Here is a 14,234-nt window from a genome sequence, read left to right as displayed (position 1 = left end):
TTTTGTAGGATTGTCTGATAAAGCACTTTATGAATAGAAAAGTAGTAATTCACATACAAGAGGTAAACTTGTCATGTTGAAAATGGAAGTTTGCGTGATTAGGCAGACACAGTAGGATCCCCGACACAGGGAAAGGGGAACTCACTGATTACGTGTGGTATTCCCTCTATACTCATCCACAGAAAATGAGTTTGGAGCTGCAGAGACATACATTGAATGGGAAGGAAAGTAATCCCAAAATTTAAAGTTTGTTACAAAGTATGCCTTGATACTTTAGTACCTCATACTTGGTAGCACCTCACTCATATGTGCACAGACAACCTTTCCTGACTTCATAAATTTACTTTTTCACAAGCTGCAAATGCCATGGCTGAACCACAGCCAAAGAGACAAGCCACTTCCACGAGCTTTAGTGAATACAGAACTCTGAAAAGCAAGTATTTTTGTCACATCAATTCAAACACTTTTTTCCCAACAGTTTTCATTTATTTTTACTGAGCATGTCGGCCCCAAATGACTGTTCACTGGGCATATGTCTTGCATAGGAAGGGTTAAAATAGGCAGGTTACTTGGCTAAGCATCGTACAAGCAGGGCTTGAGTGGAAAACATTTAAAGAAGAGTTATTTCCCTATACTTCTCTGCTCTGGTGAGACTTATTAATGTCTTTTTATTTTAAACTAGGAAATTATGCCCCCCGCGCCTTAAATCCCAGCGAGTTCTTATGTGTGGCTGTAGCTTTCCTAAATTTTATTCACATTATGACAGACAAACTGTGAAGATCGATAACAGCAAAAACACAGATTTCAACGTGTGTAAAGTGTGTTTACAAAGACACCATTTTTCACCTGTAGAGCAGAATTATAGAGATGTATTTTTAAAGGACATAAGTATCTCTGTGCATGCACTTTTAAAATGAAACCGCAAAGCCATTCATAAACAAAGATGAGAAGGACACAACATGTCTTCATAGTTTCAAGTAGACAACTCTAATGAAATACTCTATCTCTCAGAAAAAGTTTGTTACCGTATCTTTATTAGAAATGCTTTCATGATACATTCTGCATTTCAAGTTAAAATAAAGCAGATCGAGAAGATGTCAATATGAATCTGTTTATATTCACCACAAAGAACTGTAGAGAACTTTACAAAGGCAAAAAATATTTTTATATACTTTTTTCAGGCAAATTATTTATTTATGAAATAATTTAAAAAGAAAATTTTTACCTTATGGCTTAGATACATTGCATATGCTTATGATTGACACAGTATGTTCAGGCTCAAAGGCCCATATAGACTTGCCCCTGCTTTTTTGCTTTTTTTTTTTTTTTGCTTTTTTTTAAATTTTATTCCTAGCAGGAATATTTCAAAAAGGCCAACTAATTCATGAAGTCATACAATAATTGTTTGACAGTTGTTTCCAATATAGAAAAATAAGTTATGTATATTGTTTTCATTCAAATATTTGTTGATTTGTTGTTAGAATGCTTTGACATTGACATGCCACAAATTTCATTAGGAGAAATATTGTAGATTTATTTTCATTTATTATCTTCTGCTGTCAAACTTTTCCAAAACCACTTAAAAGAAGTTTTGTTTCACTTTGTTCAAAACTTGTAGTCTGCATGAAAGTAGGTTGTTTTTGAAAAAACAAGTTCAGCTTTCTCTAATAGATAAGAGCTGAGGAAATGAAGGAAAAGCAGCAAGCAAGAAGATGCACAAAGTGCTGCTTTCACTGAGAGGCATGAACAAAGTAACTTCTAAATAATCCTCCGGGTTTTTTACAGTCAGGCACATTCTCCATTGAGGGAGAATACAGAGGCCAGTCACAGTTGCTTCTTGAAGGAAAACAGTATAACAGTCATTGTTTATCAAGATGACATAACATGCCATTTTTGCCTTTATTGTTTAATGCAGATTCTCTTGTAGTTTACTCAGCGTAGATACAAAGAGGGATTAACAGTAAAGCATAAGCATACTTGTTTTACAATTTCAGCCTTTTAGTGCATAACTTACTGAAAGTACTAGGGCCTATAATCACAATGATTTTACCTGATGGAACATGCATTTCAGAAATATAATCCAACTGTTTACCCTAACACGTCATAAATTGCAATTCCTTACAAAAACCTCAGAGATTGACATCTGTTGCTCTTAAATGCCTGCTGCTTTAGCACACATCATCAAGAAAGTATTTCTGTATTATTCTCCCTCTGGTTGGTAGTATTTTACTTGAATTCTAAAGACAGTTCTCTTATACTGTCTTCAGTAATGAACATTTTGAGAAGCACTTAGTTATGTGTCTGAGGCACTCCAGTACGAGATTCTTGGGATCATAGACACGGCAACTTGCAGAATTTCTGCAGACCCACGTCTTTTCTTTGCACAACTTTTGTCACATGAAATCGTCAGGAAACTTTTGTTCCCTGTCTTACACCCTGCACAGAGTCAAGTTTCTAAACTTCAAATTGTGTGCCAAAGGCTAAAAACTACCACTGATTTTCAAAGAAATGGGATGGGGACCCTAACAATGTGGTTGAAACGTCTCTGAAAAGAGATTATGCGTTGTGATAGACAGGGCAGCGCTGAGAACAGCCAATGAAACGGCATGCAACTGAAGAGCTAATACCATGGCATCATCCCAGATTCAACAGATGTTTTCTAGGGGGATTGGATATCTGGTAATGGGAAATGGAACCTTTCTTTTCTATGTCACTGGTTTTAACACAGGCCAGTAGCAACGGAAAGTCAATAATAAGTGATGCTTGTTTGGTAGCTTTCTCCACTGCGGGGTAGAAGAATGTCCCCGTGACTGCAGCACACCATGGCTGGCTGGTACTTCCTCGCAGTCCAGTGGCACTGCTGCCAAAAGGGCCTTGCACAGCACTGCCTAGAAACCCTGTTCCCTGGGAGCAGCCTCCCGGGGAGGGACGGGGAACACCAACCGGGCACAGACTGCTTCTGCTAATGGTGTGTCTGCAGATAGTTAAATAACTCTGGCAGCCGCAAAAGATAATTTATCACTTTACACTATCATAAAATCTACTAGAAAATTAAAAATGCTATAACACCAGACTCCCTAAAATCATTTACATGCAGGAATCCACATAATTGTATAGATTTTGATCTTAAAAATGCTATGTAAAAGGCATTCATCCAAAGCTCTGAAAAGCCTCACATGCACATACACATACATATGATGTAATACATAATGAGTGTCTCCCAACAAATATCAATAAAAGAAGTGGCAGCATTTCTTCCCACATCTCAACTGCAAGATCAGCAAATCAAAACAACCTGAGCCCCCTGTCTTGTCATCACCCGCTGCCTGACAGAGCCACTACCTTTCCCTCCCTCAATTCCATATTCATCCTGCCTCCAGCATTTCCAGCATTTCTGGGAAGGTTAATCTGGATTGGTTAAAAGTCTGCTGAAGTAAAAAGAAAAAAGCTATAACTGAGTTTAGTAGTTTTTACATTGGGTCCTATGTGCAACTATTTTTCAGTCTTACTCCTAAGGTTTGTTGCTATATAATTGCAGTGTTCTGAACATAGTAATGTTAAAACTCTCTACAGTGTCTCCTAATATAAAGCAACAGTTCTGTACAATTGGCTCAAAAGGAATTTTCTTTCACTTGATTTCTTGTAAATATTTTTTTCTTTTCCATTTGTGACTTCTAACCATGTTCAAATCTTTATTTTAATGTGACAGACTACAAACAACATGCTTTTATTGGAAAAAAACCCATTTATTCACATTTCTACTGATGCAAGGTCTCAGATTTAGTTTAGGGAAAGAAAATATCTTGCAAATATGTATATTTCACTTTGTAAAAAAGTGCACTTTCCATTCCATTATGAACCTCAAATTCATAGCCACAATATATGGCCCAGGAGGTAAAGTAGTAGCACGTGGAAGTCTCAGACACACAGTGCATTGGTAAAATTACCAAGATGGTGTCACTATTTTCCAATTACAAATGGAGGGAAAGTCACTCAAGGTAAACATGGTGATGTAACAAGTGGTCTTTAGCGGTCTCTCTCTGTTTCCTATGAAACATCTAAGCACACACAAGAACACACAAATAGCTACATTCAACCAGACTAATTTATCTAACTTTCAGAGTGCTCAGTCCTTTGTGTAAGAAAGGGCTTGACCTTAATCTGGCCTTACCCTCTGTATCATAAGCCAGTCCATCTTGCAAAGATCTGATGAACCACTCATTCTAGGGGATTTTTATAGCAAAAAGGAAGAAAGATCAGCAAGTTCACAGAATCATAGAATGTGAGGCTGGAAGGGACCTCTGGAGGTCATCAGGTCTGATCCCCCTGATCAAGAAGGGCCAGCTATAGCCAGTTGCCCAGGATCCAGTTCCTCCTTTTGGAGATTTCACTATTCTTCCATAGTCTGTATGACTGCTATAACTTGTTCCTGGTCTGAGACAACTCAAAGGAGCTTTCTGATCTGAGTGAGAAGCGCACCCTGACCTGCTTTCTGTCTGACCTCTGCATAAGAATTAATATCCATCCACAACTCTTTTAATGGTTAGTCTTTGGAAACAGGTAACCTAACAAGAATGCCACCTTGATTAACACTAAGGCTTGTTGACACCAAGATTAATATATACCACATCCTCTAGTTGTGAAATGGTAGTGCCAGTGCCTTTGTCAAAAAACATGAAACAACAGTAGGCATCCTTTAAACTTATTCAGGAGTTTGCTTCATTTTCCTCAGTGGTTATCAGTCTTGAAAGAGTTTTCCTGTGGAAAGTCATTCCTTTAGGGAAGAGCACAACCTACACAGGCAGCAGCAGCCTTAGATTACTTGGTTCAGATTACTTAGTTCAGCTCTCTCACATAGAAACCTCATTTCTGTTCATACTTCTCACTCTTCAGGAGCTGGATCATGTGCCTGTATGCAAGATTTTACTAAGCACAGCATGAATCAGGTAAAAATAATGCTGGTGGATCAGCATTCATTTACACTTGGGATCTTGATGTGGTGAAGTGCAGATCATGACCCAGAAAACATGTGCGTCCTTGTCTACTTCAATGCCTGGACAAACTGATCCCACAGAGGACAAAAAACATAGTCTTTACAACTTCAATTTTTCAATTTTTTTTTCTCCTTCCTGACTCCACTGCTTTTAGTTCCTTTCATTGCTCACATAAAACAGACAGCTACCCTATGACATACTAAATTATTTATGTGCTAAAACTTCCTTTTTAACAATGGCCAGAGATACCTTTAATAAGCTGATGAAAAACTTGGGTAGTTTGTGCAATTTTCCTGTATATGGTTTTGTTTGGTTTTTTTTTTCCAGTCAGTGTATGCATCAATGGAATAAATAAAAAAAAAAGACCAAAAAAAACCCCCCCCCAAAAAAACCAAACCAAAACAAAAATCCTCTCAAACCAAGTAACTCATCTCTGACCAATCCCTTCCCTCTTAGTTCTTTACCATTGCAAAACACACTGATAGTATTGACATTAACATACTAATTGAAATAAGGCTCATTAGCTATTTTTAAATAAAGGAAATAAAGCTATGCGCTACATTATGACTAATATATGAAAGAGTCACTCATACTTGTAAATAGAACATTTGTGATTAATAGCTTTATATTTGTGGGAAGAGGCATCCTTTTGAAAAACTGATGCATACGATATGGGCAGAAATCAATCTGCACTATTTAAGAACTAGAGCCATAAAAACAAATACAGGGAATTTGAAAGTTATATCTAAGAAAGAGCTATGTGACCTTCATGAGCCCTTAGTCACAGAAGCCAGAATGGCACATAGGAAGCATCCCTGGAGGTAATCATACTGGTCTGGTGCCCTGTTTTTCCTTGCCAGGAGATAGCCCAACTAGCAATCCAGAGATACAGCGAGTAAGCTGCACACTGTGATGTGAATCCAGATGCGTAAATTTATTGCACTGAAAAATTAACTCTTTTTTTGAGGAGTGCAGGTGATATAATACACAGAGTGAATCCAGACCAGCAGTGGGGTGTGCATTCTCAAGAACAGACTCAGAGAAGAGAGAGTGTCACTTCGAAAAGTCTAGAAAAAACACTGATTTGGGAATTTTGCACATGACTGTTTGATTTGACTTTCACATGCTTTTCTGAGGGTGTAAATCAAAAGAAGGGACCCAAATATGAAAATAAAAGTACTGGCTTAAAACAAGCTACGAAGTACAGCTTTTATGGAGATGTGTGTACCTAGACTGCTAATTATGACAAGCAGCCCAGTGAGGCTGTTAGGCAGAGAAAAGTAAACAAAAGGAGTATCAGAGAAAGGAGCACCTCTCCCATAGCAAACTTCATGTATCATTGAGATTCTTGAAGAGAAAAAGAACTCATACAAGGACAAAGTCTTTTTTCCCTTCCCTTCATAGTGCCATTCTTGTAGATATGCAAGTGTTAGAAGAAAAAAAGCCTACTTGGTAAGGGCTCATGCATAGCAAATTTGTTTTCCCCCTTCCCCATCAACTGTAATTACAGCCATTCAGACAAAGCTGGTTTTCCCAGTAGGACTGGCTGAAAACGCACTTCATTTACATGGCCTAATTGGGCTTTTTTGGCCAAGGTTGTTCTATGCGCTGACACTAGGACTTGGTACTTAACATTGAAAAGTTCATTTTTGTGGTTTGAAGTTAAGGGTTTCATTACTTTGAAGTTAGAAAATCCAGAATGAAGGTGTCTCCTTTAACACTGGTGCTTCAGTGGTGTGTACATGCATAAGAATAATATCAGTAATTATATTGGCCTCAAACAGCCAAAAGTCTGCAAATTAAACAGACAGTCATTTTATTTCCTTCTTTCCTTATGAAAAAAATAATTGAGATGTATATGCTATTGCATGAAATATTGGTTATATGGTCTTGTGGCCTTCAGAAATCAGTACAGTGAACAGCTGATTTATGAAGACCTACTACAGAAACAGTTTAGGAAAAATCAGCTTCTTCTATATTCTACTATTTACATTAAGTAAGACTTGGTTATTTTTATTGTTTACTATTTTGTTTGTAACTATCTTGTCTCACTCAGCAAGACACAGTCCATGAATATGTATTCTTACAACCTTTTCTAAGCCAAGTGCACAAGGTTTAGTTTCAGGGCCTTCCATATTGTACATGTCCTCTACAATCGAGAAAGGTTTTGCACAGTCATCAGTGCAAACTCAAGCCATGTCTAGAAAGAAAATTAACATAAATATTTCACCAGGCTTTGGTGTAGACAAGATTCCAGCAGCTGAACCTGTTTTTCCACATGTTTAATTGCCACAGTAATTAGAACATAAGGGTTCAAATCCACAAATACATTTGGGTGCCTAATTCTCATTAATTTCAATTGAGTGGTAGCACTTACATCTCTTTATGGATATAGAAGACACAGAAGCCTCAAGAATCTTATCTGTTCTAAAATGCCCAGACAAATATTGCTATCAGCTTCTTCAGAGCAGGAGGAGTTTTATTTTAATTTCTGATGAAGGTCCATCTTAAGCACAGAAAATTGCATGATACCAATGGAGGCTGTACTTGTCTCTCACCTCCTTTCTACCCATCCAGCTATTTTAAACCAGATCATGGGATGCTTTAAGGACTCAAAAATAAGGATCTTTCTCTGTTGACTGCTGGAAAATGCAGCTGGCAGTTTATGCTCTTTTATGATCTGATAAAACCTCATGAAGCTAGTGGGATGAGCATGGCTTTCTACCCCTATTTAATCCCCAGATGTAAAGAGAAACTGTGGTCACACCTCCAGATGTGAATCCCTAAAAATGAAGTTTTTGGACCTGTATGTAACTGTCCAAGTCTGGGATGGTGCCAAAGGCTGGACCCGCTGTGCTGCACTGTTCTGCTCCTCCCAAGTCACATATCCATACCCCTTTGCTCATGCTGTGCCAAAATTCCTGTAACTGCACTGTAAGCCATAAAAGGGAACTGACCCAGTAGAAAATTACCTTGTCTCTTGAATTAATTGCCAGTTGAAAAATACAGTATCTAGGACAGGGAAAAGGGTTCCTTCTTTTTAGGGACTTTGCCAGGAAGCAACAGCTGACCTTTGGAGGCATGTCTCCAGAGCCACCTGTGTGGGCAGTAGGGAGAGTGATGACTACCATTAGCTGCCATTGGAAGGAGTTTCTCTCTTTTCATCCCTAACTACTGAAGCCCAGACTCTCAGTTTAAGCAACTGGGTTTGTTACTTGTGTGATATGAATACACACCCAGAGTTACATGATTAATCACAGTCTCCTCACCTTTCTTTTTTAAACTTCAGTCTGAGCTTTGCCTACATATGTCTTGTAACCATAATGATACTTGCTAAATAAATGTTAGAAATAGGGAAAGTGTGTCTTCAGAAAATAGAGCTTAAAGCTAGAAGAAACCATTACAAGCTTTGTTTTGTCTTTCTGCATAATTCTGGCCACAGAACACTCAGTACTGGCTGTGCCAGGCTATAACTGCTGTGTGAAGATAGTATATCTTTCTGAAGATGTCTGTCTTGATTTAAACACTTCCAATGGTAAGTTGTTCCAGTGTTTAAATACCATCACTCTTTAAAATGTCCCTGACCTGATTTAGTATAACTTCAGCTTCCAGTTCTACTTTGTTGTGTTTTATTTTATTTTGCTTTATTCCGTTTAGTTTATTGACCTATATTATTCAAATGAGACCCTCTCCTCCATGAATGGACTTATAGCCTATAGTTTCCTTCTTCCCCTTAAAGCAAGCAAATGAAGTTTCCTTAATGCTTTGTCCTGGATAATTTCAGTATATTTTTCTATGTCCTTCATCATTCATTTAAATACTTTTTGAAGTACAGATACCTGGTCAAAGGTTAGACTTACTCTGTTCACTTTCAAACATTAGTGCTTTTCTTACTTCATGTCCACTCTTAGTGCAAATACTTGCTTCATTAGTATTTGAGATTCACATATAACTAATATAAACACAAAACATTTGTCCCAGCAAGATCCAGAGACTGACTTTTTTTTTTTTAAGTTTATTTGTCAATACGCAATGTTTCAAAATATTTTTATATTTTTCACTCTTTGTAGAAAACTGTTTTCTGCTTTAGGATTTTTTTCCTTTTTTTCTTTGAAAAATTATTTGAAAATTACTAAAATAAACACAGCATGCTTCATTTTCAGACTTCTCATGGCAAGAGCCACACTAGTATAATTTACTAGAGGCCCTAAAAATAAAATATTTATTTTTGAATGGTAAGAAAGAATTAGTCATTAGTTGTAGTTTCTGTCACAAGCCTGGGCAGCACTATCACTAAATAGTACAGAGTCACTTTTTTTTACATTGACTAATATTACTTGGGCTTTAATGAGAAAATTCTGCGTGTTGAGAGATGAAGTTATAATCTTTCAAATGAAACCAAGCTAATAACTATTCCCCTGACAAGACAAATCTGCAGGCACTAACTAAGTTAGTGGTTATTATGCTTCACACTTAATCTTGAATATGATAGATAGGGAGTGGACCTAAGGGCAATATTGAACAGCAGAAGAAACTATTCCTCTAATGTGATAACTAACTTGTGACAGCGCCTTTAACATCTGTCTTTGCATTCAAAACAAAGCAAGTTGAAGTAATGTAGTCCTTTTGAAAGTGCCAAATGTAAGATTTGCACAGCTTTTGTCACCATGAGAACTTCTAAGCCCAGACACCTGCATCAAGCAGGTTCCCAGGGGGAACCCTAGTAAGGAAGAAGGAAGTCAGCCAATGCATCACCATGCTGCAGCAAGAGCAGGTCTGCAGCAGCTTGGGGCACTCACAGGGATGATGCCTGTTTGGTGGAGACAGCACCTATTCCTGTCACACAAGGATATGAGGTGCTTCACAGACAGAGCATCTATTTGTGCACTACTGTCAGCAGATTGCCATCTTGTTTTGTGCTGGTGGTGTTTGTGGATCACCACACTGCTAGAGGTCCAACACAGTTGACCAAGCTGCCAGGAGGACAGCAACCCAGCCCCTCCCACTGCTTATAGACCAGCTCCTTTCAACATCTGATTTCCAACAGAAATGTGCCACAGCATGAAACTTCTGCTGTGGGTGGCACAAAACCCACAAGCATGTCTCTGTGCCACCAGGTTTCATCCCTAGCCTGTGCCATCCCTACAGCTGTAAGCCAGTCAGTCTCAGATCTATGCTCAACAACAGGGGCTTGTATGGTGCTGACTGAATGCATGTTTTTAGTTCTTGGTGGTTTTCTAGAGAGTATAGAAGTTAGTTTTGTTCCAATTTGAAAGCAGATCAAAGATACTCAATATCTCCATTTCTCTTGAGGATGAGGTTCCTGGAATGGCTGACCATTGAGGAGGTACACTGCGGTGGAGCACAGCAGCCAAAAAGGTGTTTGTGCACACAGACGTGAATTGGAGAGCAGATCACAAAGGACAACATGGATAACAACAGACACAGACACCTGGTCATTGAAGAGGGTGACATGCTGGCACAGTGGCGCCTTCAGTGGCACCTTTCCATCCTTTTTTGCTTTTATTTGTTTGTCTGGGCAAATGTCTTAAGAAACTTTGAAAAAAAAAGAATTGTTTGAATGTCAAATATAAATTGTGACTTATTTTAAACAATGTGTGTGTTTTAACCAGCTCTTTGACATTAAAAAGCATATTTTGTCTCACAACCTGCTTAAAGCAAAACAGAAAGCTAAGCTACAGCTCCTTACAAACAATGAAAGCAATAAATACAGTAAATTACTGTTTTATGTGAGACAATATACTAATGTTAACTGAAGAAATGGAATTAGAAAACAAACTCCCTCTGGGAACAATTCTCACACCCCTGTTTTAGAAGGAAGCAGAGTTTACTCATAAATAATTTAATGCATTTACTCCTGCTAGACTGGACTGACAGGTCTTCCATATACTGAAGCTTTGCTTCTCTGATAATTGCAAACTTTTTGAACTGAGAAAGTTGTCAAATACAGAGGTCTGCACGGTCACTGTAGGACTATCTAGGAACATAAAGATGTGCTCTGTAAGACAGTATTACTAAATTTAGCCATCATGCCAATCACCATTTAATAATAATTTTCTTTCAGACCTACTTCTGTTTATGAGCATGTAAATAATATCTTCTTCAGAGTAATACAACAATTCCTTAGCAACTTTAACAGTTGCCTACATGAACAAGCAGTAGAAAGGAAAAGACACATTATTACTTGGCCTTGTTTAATGCAGTGCAGCCACTAGAATAAAAAAGAAAACAAGGCAGCTGAGTCTGTAAGCACAGCATGATCTGTGCGTGCAGACTCAGCTGTACAGCAGTGCAAAAGAACCAGAACTGAAAAAGAACTTCATGAAGTGTGTCCCCTGTTACCTGCCTCAGAAAGCAACCTCATGAAATACTGGACTTTGTTATTAGATTGGTTAACATTTCCTCTTCATTTCTAATTTTAATGTAATGTTTTTATCTACTTTATTCACAGTGCTGCTATATCTTCTCTTAATTCACAGAAACAGATTCAGACTTCATCAAACCTATTTTCCACGCTAAGAGTACAGAGCTAGTATAATTGGTGGCTTCTTCTAACTCTCATATTTTTGACTTAATCTTTCTTTATTAATCACTCAAATGCATCTTCATATGCATACTATGAACCATCTATCCCTAACTTCAACTTTTATGTGGCTTTTCTTTTCACAGATGATTCTCAGGCATCACAGCTGGCTGGAGATTTCTTAGGACTCAAGTGGAAGACAGCTCAGAAGCTGGTCGCTTGACTCAAAAACTAACAGTAAGAATTTTGGCACTGATTTTCCCCAAAGATTATTATTCACAGTTCCTTATTCCCTGAATGGTCTGGGCCAATCTTGGAGACCATAGGCACAGATCTGTCAGCATTTTAGAGCCTACTCTAATCTAATTTGTGGTTCTGCAAGACTGCCATTTAGACTGGTCACTAAGTAGCTGCAAGCCTTGCTCCAGTCTCAGGAGGCAAGACCATTAGGAGTGTTGTGAAAGAGCTGAGTAACCGTAGCATGAGGAGAGGCCACCATGCCCGACACAGCTCCAGCACTAATCCTTCCTGTGGAGCTCCCCAAACCACTCCCACCAGTGCAGGAGTTACCACTCTTCTTTTGCTACTCACTGCAACCCGAGGAGCTGGAGGAAGATCTGATGCTGCTATTGCTGGTCTAGCCCTCCCACAAATTCCAGCAGGGAAAGACAGTGAAAATTATCTGGGAATGAGCTGAATCAGCTTCTTTTGTGTCGGTGCCATGGCCGCACCCGCTGTATGGCCAGTTCCACCCAGCACTCATCAGCTTCTGAGTAGGAATTGGTGAAGGCTTGTGTGTTTCTGGACTTCCCCCCACGCTGGGAGAGTGATAACCTGAGTCTGGGAGTAAAAGGACTAAATTTAGGTCTCTGCCTAAACCTCTGCCTGGGTTTTTCATAAGCAAAACTTGGATCTCACCATCTTCATGGGATCCTGGAATGAGTTTGTAAAGGCCTTCACAAGAGATAGGGTTGTGATGTGTGGATTCTTTGTTCAGGATTTACAGGACAAGCAGTGTTGGTGCAGGAGGGCCGGGACTTGCAAAATCCTTGGTCAGTAGTCATGTGCTACATTCCTCTGAAGACAGGGAGAAAAGCACAAACCTCAGCACCATCATCTCGGGATCTGCCTCTGCAAAGAACAGCAACAGCCCAGCAGCTGGCAGCCCCCACCTTTTATATGTATAAATGAGCAATGTTTGAACATGCTCCTGAACCACGTTACAGCCACGACCCCAAAGCACCTGGGGCACACACACTTGAGTACAATCACAGTGTTTTAAAACATATTTAAGTATGAAGAGCAAAAGGTTGATAAATTGCTTCTGGACACTCATCTCAAGCGTGTGATGCCAGCTAAGCAGCTGTCACCATTTTCAAGTGCAATGTCTTTATCTCTGGTGCCCCACCCCAACAGGATTTGCACACAACCTTTCAGAGGGGAGGAACAGATACTTGCACTCAGGAGTGCTCAGGGTTGTAAGGCCTATGCAGCACCCAACGTCAAAGAAAATAGCAACAGCATGTTGAATAACTGGTTTGATGTGTATGCTCATCACCCTCCTATTGTACACTTGTTTCCTAGAAGTGCCCTGAAACAGGCACATTTATGGTGTCCTGCTGATATGAACATTCTTACATTTGTCAAATACAGAACATTGGTGCCATTAGTTTTTTAGCTTGTATCTGATTTAACTGAATAGTCTGACTTGAACTGGATAGAGAGTTGGTTAGACTTAGTGTCATTTATGTTTGTTTGTTTGGGTTTTTTTGTAGGATCTATGAGATACAAAGTGTTGCTACAGAGACAAGAATGAAACACTGAGAGACTTTTCATCTCACAAAAAAAAAAAGCTGATCAGGCTTTCACAGAGGGCACTGTGATGTGCCTGTCTGATATGCATGACCTTGTGTTAGAGAGACTTCTCAAAGTGTTTGTGCTGTTATTTACTGGGTATCAAATTATATATATGTGCTTATTAAGAGAATAACATGTGAGTTTGCCTATAATCATTGTAGCTAATATTGTTATGCCTCAAACAAAGAGTAAATGGAAATCTTTCTCAATACATTTTCCTTGTGTTTGTTTATGTGAATGTACTTCCTCTATAATTATGGGCATTTTCATCACAGGAGTACATATGGGCTAAAATTTACAGATAAGCTCAGTCTCATCAGTTTTGCTGAACTACTGGAAGTTCAGCCAGTATTATTTCATGTAAAGGAAAGAAAATGCAAGAAATGCTAAGAATGCTTGCTAAATGCAAGAAAACCAATCATGCAACTTCAAGAGGTAATAATCAGTGCTTAAAACTCAGAAACTCTAGAGGTACATGCTCAAACAACAACTCGACTTGATTTCAAAGTTTTAGCTCCACCAAGCCTCCTAAGGTCTGGGACAGTCCATCTAATAAATGCCTGAATCATGCCTATATATTAGAGTGTTTTAATTATTACATTTCAGAGTTGCCACAGGAATACAAATATTCTCTATTACCAGTTTTTGCAGTCACAGGCACAAAAGCAAAAATCACATATAAATGTTAAACTTGGAAATATTCTGACTTGTGCACCCAGGATAAAATATTCCTGGAATTTAAGAACAGCATTAAATAAGTGATTATCTAATATACAACAGCAACACAGGCTTAAGTATTTTTTCTGATTTAATTCTTGCTTCATCTCTAATAGCTGTGG

General features: G+C 38.6%; 1 long non-coding RNA gene across 2 annotated transcripts; it reads left to right on the top strand.

Moving 5' to 3' along the window:
• Positions 1 to 10,834: 10,834 nt before the first annotated feature.
• Positions 10,835 to 13,608, top strand: LOC136555460 (uncharacterized). Of its 2 annotated transcripts, XR_010783493.1 has the most exons (3): positions 10,835 to 11,775; positions 12,536 to 12,590; positions 13,314 to 13,608. It is a non-coding gene; the product is annotated as an uncharacterized lncRNA (long non-coding RNA). The 2 variants fall into 2 exon arrangements; XR_010783496.1 differs by lacking the exon at positions 12,536 to 12,590.
• Positions 13,609 to 14,234: the final 626 nt, after the last annotated feature.

Source organism: Molothrus aeneus, chromosome 1, assembly GCF_037042795.1.
Source record: "Molothrus aeneus isolate 106 chromosome 1, BPBGC_Maene_1.0, whole genome shotgun sequence".
In the NCBI taxonomy this organism is placed as follows: domain Eukaryota; kingdom Metazoa; phylum Chordata; class Aves; order Passeriformes; family Icteridae; genus Molothrus; species Molothrus aeneus.
Note: the sequence above shows the minus strand (reverse complement) of the source record. Positions and strands in the feature narration are given on the sequence as shown.